Source organism: Lynx canadensis, chromosome C2 (assembly GCF_007474595.2).
Source record: "Lynx canadensis isolate LIC74 chromosome C2, mLynCan4.pri.v2, whole genome shotgun sequence".
Classification (NCBI taxonomy): domain Eukaryota; kingdom Metazoa; phylum Chordata; class Mammalia; order Carnivora; family Felidae; genus Lynx; species Lynx canadensis.
This window is the reverse complement of record NC_044311.2, coordinates 23280368-23292472: the sequence shown is the minus strand read 5'-3', so window position 1 is coordinate 23292472 and position 12105 is coordinate 23280368. Positions and strand designations below refer to the sequence as shown.

Sequence of the window (12105 nt, the reverse complement as noted above, 5' to 3'; positions counted from 1 at the left end):
GCTGCTCCCAATTAAAGAGCACTTAAGAGTGTTGAACACTTGCATGCACAGTCACACATGTATGGCAACAGTATAAATGCAGTCAATGTAATAATTTGTAAACTGTCTCTGTATAAAGACTTTAGATTCTATTTTTTTTTAAATAAAAGAAAAGAACCTTTTGGTTATAAAGAGCCCAGAAGGCTTTCAAATTTAATTCTATCAGTCACTTTTTAGTGATACTAATTAGGATTAAAGTATTGACCTCTGCATGCAATAATGCATAATATCATCTTTTTCTCTAAAATATTGTCCTATATTCTGTTTCCTATCATCTGTTCTGATTTTATATTAGGGATTTTTATATTAATGATGGGATTTTTAATGTATTAGAAATTCATGTAAAACTTAGATCTTACTGCAGTTCATACCTACACATAGGTATTTTTCTGATGGATGCATGACTAGGGAAATATGAATACACAGTGAAGCCAAATTAAAATGACATGTTTATTATGTATAAAATCATAAATAAAATACTTAAAAATAGTTGCACAGTACAGCTATTGCGAGGGCACATCCAGTTACCTATTTTGTAGTTGCCTCTTGCTTAACTCGTGTGTTGATTGTGGAATTTAATTCATTAGATAACTAAATGGACTATAAATATACATGCAAATTTCCAGCTGATACGAAGCAAAAAGTTGATAAATAATGCTACAGCATAACTTTAAACACAGAACTAGTGAGCCTGGAGGCTATTTTTTAATCATTTATTTTTATTTATTCTGTAAAGACTATTTTCATTTGTGTTTTATATATACACACACACACACACACACACACACACCCTTGGGAGACAAACAAACAGCATACTTATGAAAAATTTTGATGGGGACCAGCTTGTAACTGTTTTGAGACTGCACTGCTTTAAAAATGGACAATACCCACTATTCTGTTATTTCTACCACTGGAAAAAAAACACATATTCAAATTATATTTAATGAAGATTAAACTTATCTCTCCATGGAAGTAACAAGGCTCTCAAAAATAACTTCTGAGTTCACTTTGCACAAAGGGGTTTTGTCACTAAGCATTTACAATACTGCAAGCAAATGAAAAGGCATCTTCGCGGCCGGCACATGCCACAGTTTAGGATATAAACCAAATCTTGGGACATTCTCAATAGATTTGGGAAATCCAACTGTTTGGCCAACATCCAAGTATGAATACATGTATCTGATATACATAGATCGTAACATCATACATGTTCACAGATAACATTTGTTCACCATAGAAGAGGACACTATGTAATTTAACACAACTACCACACTTTTCATCAGAAATTGTTTAAAACCCAGAGATAGTGGGGGCGCCTGGGTGGCGCAGTCGGTTAAACGTCCGACTTCAGCCAGGTCACGATCTCACGGTCTGGGAGTTCGAGCCCCGCGTCAGGCTCTGGGCTGATGGCTCAGAGCCTAGAGCCTGCTTCCGATTCTGTGTCTCCCTCTCTCTCTGCCCCTCCCCGTTCATGCTCTGTCTCTCTCTGTCGCAAAAATAAATAAACGTTGAAAAAAAAAATTTAAAAAAAAAATAAATAAATAAAACCCAGAGATAGTGTAACTCCTACAAAAGAGGAAAAATGACATAGCGGGAAGAATAGCAGAGAAAAGGTAAGGAACTGAGATTTGGGTCTCGCTTTTTCCTTTACTAGCCCGCTGAGTGACCCTTCCTAAGTCAAGCAGAATCGGGTTCTGATCTATAAAGTGATAGAAAAGAATCTGATCATCTTTTAGACCACATAAAAAATTCTCTGCCCTCAAATGTAACTAAAAAAAAAAAACAAAAAAAAAAAAACAAGTTCACTTTAAAGAGAACATAAAGATATAAGGAAATTTATCACACCCTACATTAGATGTTTATCTCTATGTAAGAGACAGGTGTCAAACAAACAAATAAGAAAAAAAACCCACTAAGGCAAAGAGAAACTTTAACTCACCAGATTCCATCTGTTACATTTGAATTCATGCATAATTGATTATCCATGACTGGTAAGTTCTTTTCTCACTAGCCGACCACAGTTTTCTAAACATTAGGTATTAAATCACTACTAAAGTAGACTACATTTTAGAAACAGCAAGGGCAGAATAAGAATATTTTAAATGAAAAATTACATGCCGGTTAATAATAATACAGCTGACCTATGTTTAAGGGAGAGAAATTTTAATCATGTGCATATTAAATATTAATAGCCTATTCTGTTATTGTTATAATAAGGTTAAGTAGGCTTCTCCATGCTTAAGGAAAGAGGGAGAAGTAGGAATGCATAATGGTGCAAAAAGATACAGAGACGGGAGACAGACAGAAGGAAAATGTGTCAACAATAAACAAGAGGAAATGAGAAAGAAGGAAAAGATGAAGGTGGAAACTAATCTCTATGTGTCATTATGACTGCCAGAGTACTGGCAAAGAAGCAGCATCCTTTTATTTCAATTTTAATCATTTCTGAATTTTAATACCCGGCTCCTTTTGTAATTCTCCTGGCATTCCCCATATGCGTCCATCCCAGCCAAAACACCAGTGTAAATTAAATGGCAGGCAACCACGCCACTGATGTAGCCTCCCCAAAGAACCTACCAGGTGACCAAAAGCAAAAAAGTAAGGTATGTCTACCTCACTTCCCTGAGGACCTCTAGCCAATTAACTGGCTGGATGTTCTCTACTTTCTTTGATTTTGAAAAGAAGGACAGTAGTTAGGTAATCTACAGATAGAGAATCATTAAAAAAAATAAAGCAAGCCAGTAGTAATACAATAATCAGTGACCATCAGGGCCTGGAAAAATGAGTTTGCTCTCACTGGCACTAAGGAGCATCACATGATTATTTAATTACAGCTCTAATTTTTGTCTCGTGGATGGCAACATATCAACAATTAATAGGGCAAATAGAGGAGACTGTTTTTAAAGAGACAGAATGTGCATGATAATGTAATAGGTCACACAGCAGTGCACCGCTTGAGGAATACTTCCTTTTGTGGAACTAAAGAGGACTGGCTTGCAAACAGCTCCATACACGTTTCAAAAAGAAAATAAATTTAAAAAGCAGGAGTCTTTTTTTAGATAACTCTCAAAGAACTTTTCAGAACGTTTTAGATGCGGCTAACGCAATCCTACTGCAACTCTAGCATGAATTCTAAGGAATGGAGTGAAATCTTTGTTAAAATAAGTACCCTAAATCTTAAAATATTTTTAAACAGTGTATATAGCTACAGTGAAAATTTTCTTTTCATGCAATAATTATGACAGATATTTACTCAATGGGACCCAGAAAAAAAAAATCGTTTTAGTAAAGAACAGGTACAGGTCAATCAGTCATGGGCCAGCAGTCTGTAGTATTTTTGGTTACACGATATCACAAAGACCATTACATGGGTGACCTGCCTGCACCCAGGTCTGTGTTGACTTCAGTACAGTTCGTTACTACACCAAACACCAAAGGACCATGGACCTACACTGGGATTTGTCACCTAATCCTGAAGGTCAGATGATGAGGGTAAAATAGACCCGGCTACTACTGTCAAACAATGACAGCACATAGTTAAAGAAGAAACACATTCAATTATCCAGAAAACTGGGACATGTGTAGATTAAGTGTTCAGATAACCCCAGCAAAAACAGAAAATTAGAGGAAAAAAGTCTCTTTTCCCATTAAATCATTATCGGCCCAAGCCAAATTCACCATTTGATTATTAGTTTAGCAAATCTTTAATGAGCACTCACTACACAAGACAAAGGATGCTATGAAGTTTCTCCTGTTTTATAGAACACAGACATGTATCTTACACTGAATTTCTTTTTTGTGGTCTTTTCATGCCTTGTAGAAATAAATAACAGCAGCACCTAAAAATTCATAAAGTGAGAATATTAGTGTACTTTGAAATGTTACATATTACAAGGTTACAAGGTCTGCTTACCCAAATTAACCAGGGAATTCAAACAGTTAACCAACTTGGTAGCATCGTCTAAGTAAAGCTAAGTCCAGCTTTAAATTCTAGTGCGGTCACCTTTGTTGTGCCATGCCAGAAGCCAAAGGAAAACCCAGGGTTGACGTCTGGAACATGAAATAGGCTTAGACGTATCTCTGTGATCAATTGCTCCAATGTATCTTAAATATCAGGTTATAGAGAATCGTAAGCAAACATAACTTGGCTAAAGAAACAGTGACTAAAATCATTCTACAAAAGGAAGTATGAAGAGGTGCTAAATCAACTCCAGAAGCTTTTAATGGCTTTGGTTGGCCAAAGTCACCAGAGTACAAGAAAATGTAGGCGTCTCAAAATACAGTGTGGGAAATATAAAGCTGCAGAAGGACAACAAATTCTAATGCCACTGGCAAAAGTGACCAAGTCAGTAACAATTCCAAAGAAAGGAGGAAAGACAAAAAAAAGAAAAAAAAAAAAAAAGAAAATTTTATATCCTGTGAAAAGTTTTAAAATTAAGTGTGGTAGAAAACAATTTGATGATTCTGGATGAAAAATCTGACTCCATACGTTCTAAAGGAATATTGTTAAAGGAGTCTAGCAAGCAGCAACTTGCATGCAAGAGTGTACATCATTCTTTTTTAACGTGACTGTTAATATACAGTTAACATGTCTCAGAAAAGGCTGTAATTAACTGTCTACTGCTCTAATAACACTAATAAGCATACAGTATTATTAACATACAATGACTCCATACAAAGTAAGACTGTCATTTTTTTTTAACTTTTAAGATAACGTTCTAAATTGTTTTTGAGTCCTCTTAAACCACGCCAAAGAGAGCCCACCTTTAAGATTTTTCTTAAATAACAGCTATTAAAACGTTGTTCTTTGCTTTCACAGTCTGGAGAAATCTGTCTAACATGAAGCAGGACATCCAGGCATCATCTCAGTTGGTGGAAAGACAGTGGGAAAACACCTGGTTTATTTTCTCAATTCTATATATTCTGCTAAAATTGAACACTGTAAGCGTTTTAATTTAGTTCTTCATTCACTGATAAAATGTGTTTATCAGTGAATGGGGCAAGGTTTGCTATTTCAAGAATCCCATAGTCCTGTTGTTAATCCCCAGTGATTTCCATCGTCTGGTTCACTGGAACAGGAAAACTCAATTGCATTCAACATCAAACAGCTAATTATGGATACGCTCTATTCAAGACTATCTCCATTTCAAAAGATATCTGCATATACTAGATTCTATTTTATTTACAATAATTATCACAATAAAATATTTATACCATAAAACCGCTTTTACCTTAAAGTCCTTATCGTTACAAACATTAAAAGGCCAAATTGTCATTTATATGCTCTTAACGGCATATCAGAAACCATTGAGTAAGACTAGAAAGGAACCTCCAGCAATCAACTCCACTGTATGCCTGGCTTCCTGGAAAATAGCATGTAAAGAATTCCCTCTCACACAGATTACTACCTTTTCTTTAAATATCTCAAGGAAAGAAGGTCTATACTAATGTCTCCTGGGAGCCTCCTACCATATTTCACCACCCAAAGAAGAATGCCCATTGAAGAATTTTTGTTGGTATCTGGTCCCAAATCATCTCTAGCTGAGAAAAAGCAACATCCCAACACAGAGATCTCCCCCGAACACTACCTGCCCCCGTCTCCCCCTGTGGCTGTAGCCCTGATTCTCCATATGGAACTGATAGGAACTTTTTTGGCACTTACCCTCCAAATATCAGAGGCTGCTCTCCAAATCTAGCCCTATGGGAGAGCTCGCAAAAAGTAGTCTTTGATGAGGTGACAATGACGAAGTTCTCTCTGGCACTGCTAGCAGGGCAGAAGCATCCCCAAATGAGGTGTTACCAGTTGCCTGTGAAGCAGCTGGACCATGACTGCAGTTCTGAGGGTGCGTCACAAATCAGGTCATAGCTCTGGGTAGAGTCCACCCACTTCACCCAGCACAACGCCCTCCACTTCCTGCACACCTGGGGGGAGGAAGGGGTGCAGAGGAGGGGGGCCGATGCAGGTCCACAGACATTCTAGTAAAGGCACGACCAGGTGCAGCCTGACATCTCCTTCTGTGAGTGTTTTCAGCTTCATTTGGGGAGCCTGCACCCCAAGGTCCTCAAAAATTTGTGCAACAATGAGCGGGCTCTAAAATGAGTGATGAGTGTAATAAAATATTGCACAGTTAAACGTTTTATCCAGCAAGATCTTTCCTCCACTGGAAACTGAACCAACTCTTAATTTTTGATTACAAGATACTTCACTACCAAATGTCAAATAACTGGACTGAATAAATTTCAGCAGAATCTAGGGACATAAATGCTAGGGTACCAGTTAACTAATTTTCATCTCTCATAACTAAACTAGATCATCACATAAACTGAATTACATCCTTGAAAGTCCACTGAAAGAGGTGATTAGAATTTCTATTATGAACCTTCAGACAGCAACAACTGTGGCAGTGAGGCAGAGTAACTTAAAAGAATAAAAATAGGCCAATATGCTGGAGAAATGCTCTGCTACTAAATCTCACCCTGAATATATATACACACAATCTGTATCTATTTACTCTGAAATGAAATATCTGATCTTAAAAAAGACTTTAAAAAAATAAACAGCAAAAGGTACCGTTGGCGTAAGTTCAAAAGTACTAAATAATGTGTGTTAATGTGTTGATCACACTCTATGAAGACATCAAGTTTAAATAGACTTAACCATTGAGAATAGCACTTAGGAATGAGATATAAATTACCATAGTAGACACTTTTTCTTTGGTATAGTGAAGAAGAAGAACCTTGTGTAACAGATTTGATTTATATGCTGTATTAAGACCACATTCTGCTCTGATGTCAATGGAATATATGATTAGAGATTGACAACCGTGTGTAGATGATGGTGTAAGAGCTACTTATAGAACATAAGTGAAAATAAGCATTTTCACAAGTTAATCATAAGTTTGGGAATTCAGCTTTCACAGTATATTGAGCAGTATTTCCAGGAGTCTTGAAAGAGAAGGGGCTTTTAACTTAAAAAGAAGACAACAAGTGCATTTAGTATCAGAACCAAGTTGAAATCTCTCTTAAATGTGGCAGATTAACAAGAAGACAAAGGGGGCAAGCCTATTTTCAGAGGAAAGCCAACAGTATCAGTCAGTCAATCAATCAGTGAGCCCCACTTTGTCCTCACGTTGGCAGATCTCCATTAACAACTGAACCATTTCATCTAAGACTTGGGAGGTACCACACTTGATCAAAGTTATTCTCTAAGTAATCAGATAGTTTAAGTAATCTCGTTGGAACTTTGCAGAAAGTTAGTGTCACAAACACACACTTCGATGCGTTTGGATGCGTTGGTCCTGAGGTTGCCCTAAGATGACGATTTTAAGTGGCATGCAGAGTCTTTTGGGGTTTTGATGTTACATTTGACGTATGTAAAGCAAAAGTGCATAGCGTGCCTTTCAACCGGTTCCCACACGACAGAAATAAGAAGATATTCCTCTGCTTTAAAGTTTTGCCACTGGTAAATGATTAAGAAAAACTCCTCTCGACCCCTACCCCCAACCAGGAAGAGCCTGAAGCCCTGGATTATAGTACAGGTAGATATTAAAATGGAGACGGAGCCGTTATTTAGTGGTGACAGGAATATAAATACGTGCGCTAACCTATAAACTGGTATTTACTTCAGGAAGGTAAGTAATATTTTTCCTCTGATTGCTGAGCTGTCAGTTTAATGCAGCGTAAATAAACAGTAGGTGCCTGCTAGCTCGAAGTAGGAAGTGTTCATTCCACACGAGGAACAGATTACTGAAGCCTGATGTTCATGATGCTGAAATATAACTTTCATTTTACCAGAAAATACACCCTACCGTGGATGATTTTTCGTGCCTGATCTATTAATTAACTTAACTCTGTTCTGTCAAAATGTAAACCAATTTGTTAAAATCACCCCAGAGTTCTGGAGTTTGAAAACCAAATCAATTTGAAAAGCAAGAGTAATGACCATTCTGTAATCTGATCACAAATGCTAAGAATGAATACTTAAAATAATAAGCATAAACTATACAAAGCTGAGACAAAGAACATATTTAAATATAGACCTTAATAATCTGCGATGCTCAATTTACTCAAAGATCTTACTCGTTTGCTAATTAAAAACAACTAGCACCTTTAATATTTCACAACCTTGTGCTACTTGGGTCTGTTCAATATGTATGCTTATTCTGCTCTCTGAAATATCTCAAAGTAACCACTCATAAAAATCAAATCACACTCCTTAATTCTAATAGAAATATCACTGAGCTCTCCTGAGAGACGTGGCAAGTTTGAAGATCAAATGATGATACCCTTCCTAACAGCATTCATGTAAAATGTGGATTTCTTCCCATTTTCATTATACCACAAAGCTATGACGGTCTATGGCAACTAATTCTCTCCTTATACACAAGTGTTGAGTAAAATATTTCATGGCATTATTTAAAATGGGAACTCCTCTAAAAAAGGACAGAAGGCAATTCGGGGAGGTTTCTATTTAAAATATGGACAAATTCTGATAATTAAACAGTGGATTGTAAGGGAAAAAGAGGGGCTAAAAAATAATGTTTTTGCACTCAACTACAACATGTCTCGACATAGTCTGAAGACTGATTCAGTCGTATGCATTTATTTTATATACTTCATCAATCCCAAGTACTCATATAAGAGTCATCCAAGACAACACGTTTTGGAAGAAATGATTTGTTTGTGTAAGGGGCACATCTACGTATGGCCCTCTTGGAAATTTACAGAGCAGAAAAAAAGCCACTAGAGTGCTTTAGAGAGTCCCTGCTGTATATCCATGTTGTGTTTAGCTTAATAGTGTTTGTAACCAAAAGATTTTTATAATAATGAGGAACAGGTGCCTGTCACCTGACCTTTTAGGCCTAATTTACAATCCACAACCTGTCACATGAGAAAAATAATTGAAAGTCTCCTTCAGATACTTCAGTCTTTGCTAATTTAATGTAGTCTTTCTTAACCATCACTCAGCATACCATAGCTGATTCAATCACAGGTTCACATAGCTGGCAACGGACTGCTCTGCAAAAATAAACCAATACTCATTTTGTTGTTGTTCTTGTTTAAGATGCTGGGAGACAAAAGAACGACTTTTGTAGATTATCAACTGAAGAATATATTAATTTACTACCACAACTAAACAAAAGGCATTCCTTTTGAATACTTTTACATACAAAGAACTATTATTTATTACATATTTCAGCTTGTGGGAAAATGAGGAATGCATTGATTCTGGAAATAACTATTCAGACTTTTTTGGAAGTTCTTTAGGTCTTCTCTCTCTATCTCTTTTTTTCCCCCTTCTCCCCCTTGATCCCCCCACCTCCTACCCCACACACATTTTAAGGCACTAGTGCTCTAGGAGGGAAATCCCTATCTGTTCTTTTTTCATCCATCATTTGTATTCATTATTCAGAAAGGAATACAAAATTGAGCAGTGATTTTTGTTTCTCTTGTATAATCTTGTTACAAGTAGCCATACTTAAATTTAACAATGCTTTGTATTTTATAGCTACTGTTTACATAGTATGCATTACGTGTGACTGAACAACCCTACATTTAAAATATTGTTTCCATTAGAAAAAATATGAAGTAATAAGTGTCAAATGGAGATGAAGAATAAACATGCTTGGTATATTTATAAAATGCATAGTCACTTAAAACGTGCACAAATAGGATACATATAAATTGCAACTGTTACATTTTACATAGTGTACACATGGTCTAAAGTATATTTAATAATGTGCCTAGCCAAGTTAATTAAAGTATTTATGTCTGGTGACTGTGTTAAACACTTGGAGAGGTAGTGAAAGATGCAGCCAGTTACTTCTGCTAACTAAAGTTGAAATTATGCACTTATTATAACCTTTTCTAACAATGTGAGAAAAACAGAGTAAATATATTAAATTTGTTTCACAACAGATGCTTAGGTTGTTAATATTTAAGATGCCTATTCATGCTATTCCTGTCTGCACATTTGTCAAAAATGTAAGCTTGAATGCTAATGTTTGCCAGCAGACTGGAGCAGCCAGTATATGAATGTACTACTGTTCTACTAAAATAATATGCAATAGAAATAAAGGACTGCTGCTAAATCATAGCATTAGTCTCACACAGCAGATTAAAGGGTTTTAGAGCTAACACCTCAACCTTGGCTTTCTCCAGTCTTAAAGTACGGTTTTGGTTGTTGTTGTTGTTGGCTTTTGCAGCTACGTTTTACTATAGAATCAATCTTACATTCCTGACGTCTCAGAAAAACCCACTTTAGATAGGGTGTAAATTTCAATAAAGTTTCAACGGCATGACTTACTCGTCGGTAGCACAGACACTGGAGATTTCAGGGACTGCTTGGGACAAAACCTGACACCTACCAGTCGCCTTTCACTAATTTCTTACACCTCCTCTGTCCTGTTAGAAAAGTCAGGTCCCCTGGCCTCCAAGGATGCAAGCAGGGAACCCCAGCCAGTCCGGGTAGAAAGGGTGTCTCTTGAGAATAGGACGTCTTTCTGCTTTCCCTGTCTCTTTTACAACCCATGTAGAGTCCAAGTCTTACAATATTTGCCTGGAAATCTGTAATGCCGCGGAGAAAGTTCGCCGAGGAAGGGCGCAGAGGTCAAAGTTGCCAAGCAGGGCACTTTGAGAGGCGATCCTGTGGTTGACACTAGTAAGTGAAATTTGCAACGCCCCAGTGGAGGTCCGGGCCAAGACCTCCAGCAAGAGCCCTAAGCCCCTTTCCGTCTTCTGGGGTCATCCCAAGAGTCCTGCTCAGTGCATTTCCCCGGTTTGCGCGTGTCACTCCCCGAACCTGACACCTGCCTGCTTTGTCCCTCTGATCTTGGTTGCCCAGACCCACGCTCCGCCGCCCCGCAGTGAAGCGCTCGGAAAAGGCCGCCACGCTCGGGTCGGGACCGACGGAGGGAGACAAGGTGCGGATCTCGAGGCCGCACCTGTGATGTCTCGGTTCTGCTAAGAGGGCAGCACCGCTTCCCGCCTCCAGCCCTCCTCCAAACCTACATTCACTCCAGGAGTCCCTTCAGCACCGACCTCACGACCGCCAGCGAGGGCTCGCAATGCGGAGAGTCGCGGCTTTCAAAATCCCGGCTCCAACTTCAGCGCCCCGGCGCTCGAGTGTTCCCGGGATGGAGAAGTTCCACTAACTTCCTAGGCCCCTCTCCGCCGCCGCTCCCACCCGGTCGCGCGGGCGGGGGGCGGAGGAAGGAGGAGATGGACCGGGGAAGGATGCTGAGCTTACGTGCGATCCGGCGGGGAACGTTTCTACTCCCCCAGTCTACTCCGCCGGGCACCTTTATGCCAGCCCCGCTTCAGGGCGCACAGAGAGAGGTTTGCTTTCCCTTTTCCCGTTTGCTTCCTTCGGTCTTTGCGGCTCCCCTTTTCTCTTCCAAGAGGGGTCACACTGATGACCTGAAGGAGTTTGTTCAGCCAGGATTTGTTGGGCAGGTGTGTTAGTGTGCCCACACCCTGAGAGAGAATGAATGGCATCTCCAAGTCCCCCATCCCGGGTGCTCTCCCACGCTCTACCCGCCCACCCCTCCGGGGTCCGACTGCTCACGAGGGAAGGGGCTCCGGGGACCCCTGCCGCCGGAGGTCCACAAGAGGGGAGCCGCGCCGCGCCGCCCCAGGAAGGGGCGCCGTGGGTGGGTGCTACGGAGAAGTTTGGATCGATTCCGAAAAAAGGGAGACAGACATGAAAGAGCAAGAATGGGGGGGGAAAGAGAGGCAAAGGAGCAGAACTCACTCAGGCATGGGCGCTGGGGGCGGCGGTGGCTGTCGAGTGCGGGCCCGCGACCAGGAACAGCTCCCCGGGCGGGCGCGCCGGCGTCGGACTTCCGAGGCGGCGGCTTCTGCCTCTGGTGCCGCCGCCGCCGGAGCTGCGGCTGCCGCGGAAGTTAATTGCAACTTGACTTCAAGTTGTCTTCTTTCCCCATCCGAAGTGGGCGTTTAAAGGGGAGAGCGAGGCGAGGAGCGAGCTAGCGAGCGCGCGGGGCCGAGGGAAGGAAGGGGGGGGAGGGAGGGGATGTTAACGGGGGAGGAGGGGGAGGGGGCGGCGGC

The 12105-nt window shown here is 40.0% G+C and overlaps 1 protein-coding gene across 3 annotated transcripts in view; it reads right to left on the bottom strand.

Annotated features, from left to right (window-relative positions):
• SATB1 (SATB homeobox 1) overlaps positions 1-11884 on the bottom strand; it is a 103582-nt gene extending 91698 nt beyond the window's left edge. The window contains exons 1-2 of one of the 3 annotated variants that reach the window (XM_030330147.1): positions 11792-11884; positions 11288-11457 (exon numbers count right to left, since the gene is read on the bottom strand). The gene's annotated coding sequence lies outside the window, so the exon portion shown is untranslated. Of the gene's footprint in view, positions 1-5701; positions 7988-11287; positions 11458-11791 lie in introns of those variants that run through there. The other 2 variants (XM_030330146.1, XM_030330148.1) reach the window with 2 other exon arrangements.
• Positions 11885-12105: the final 221 nt, after the last annotated feature.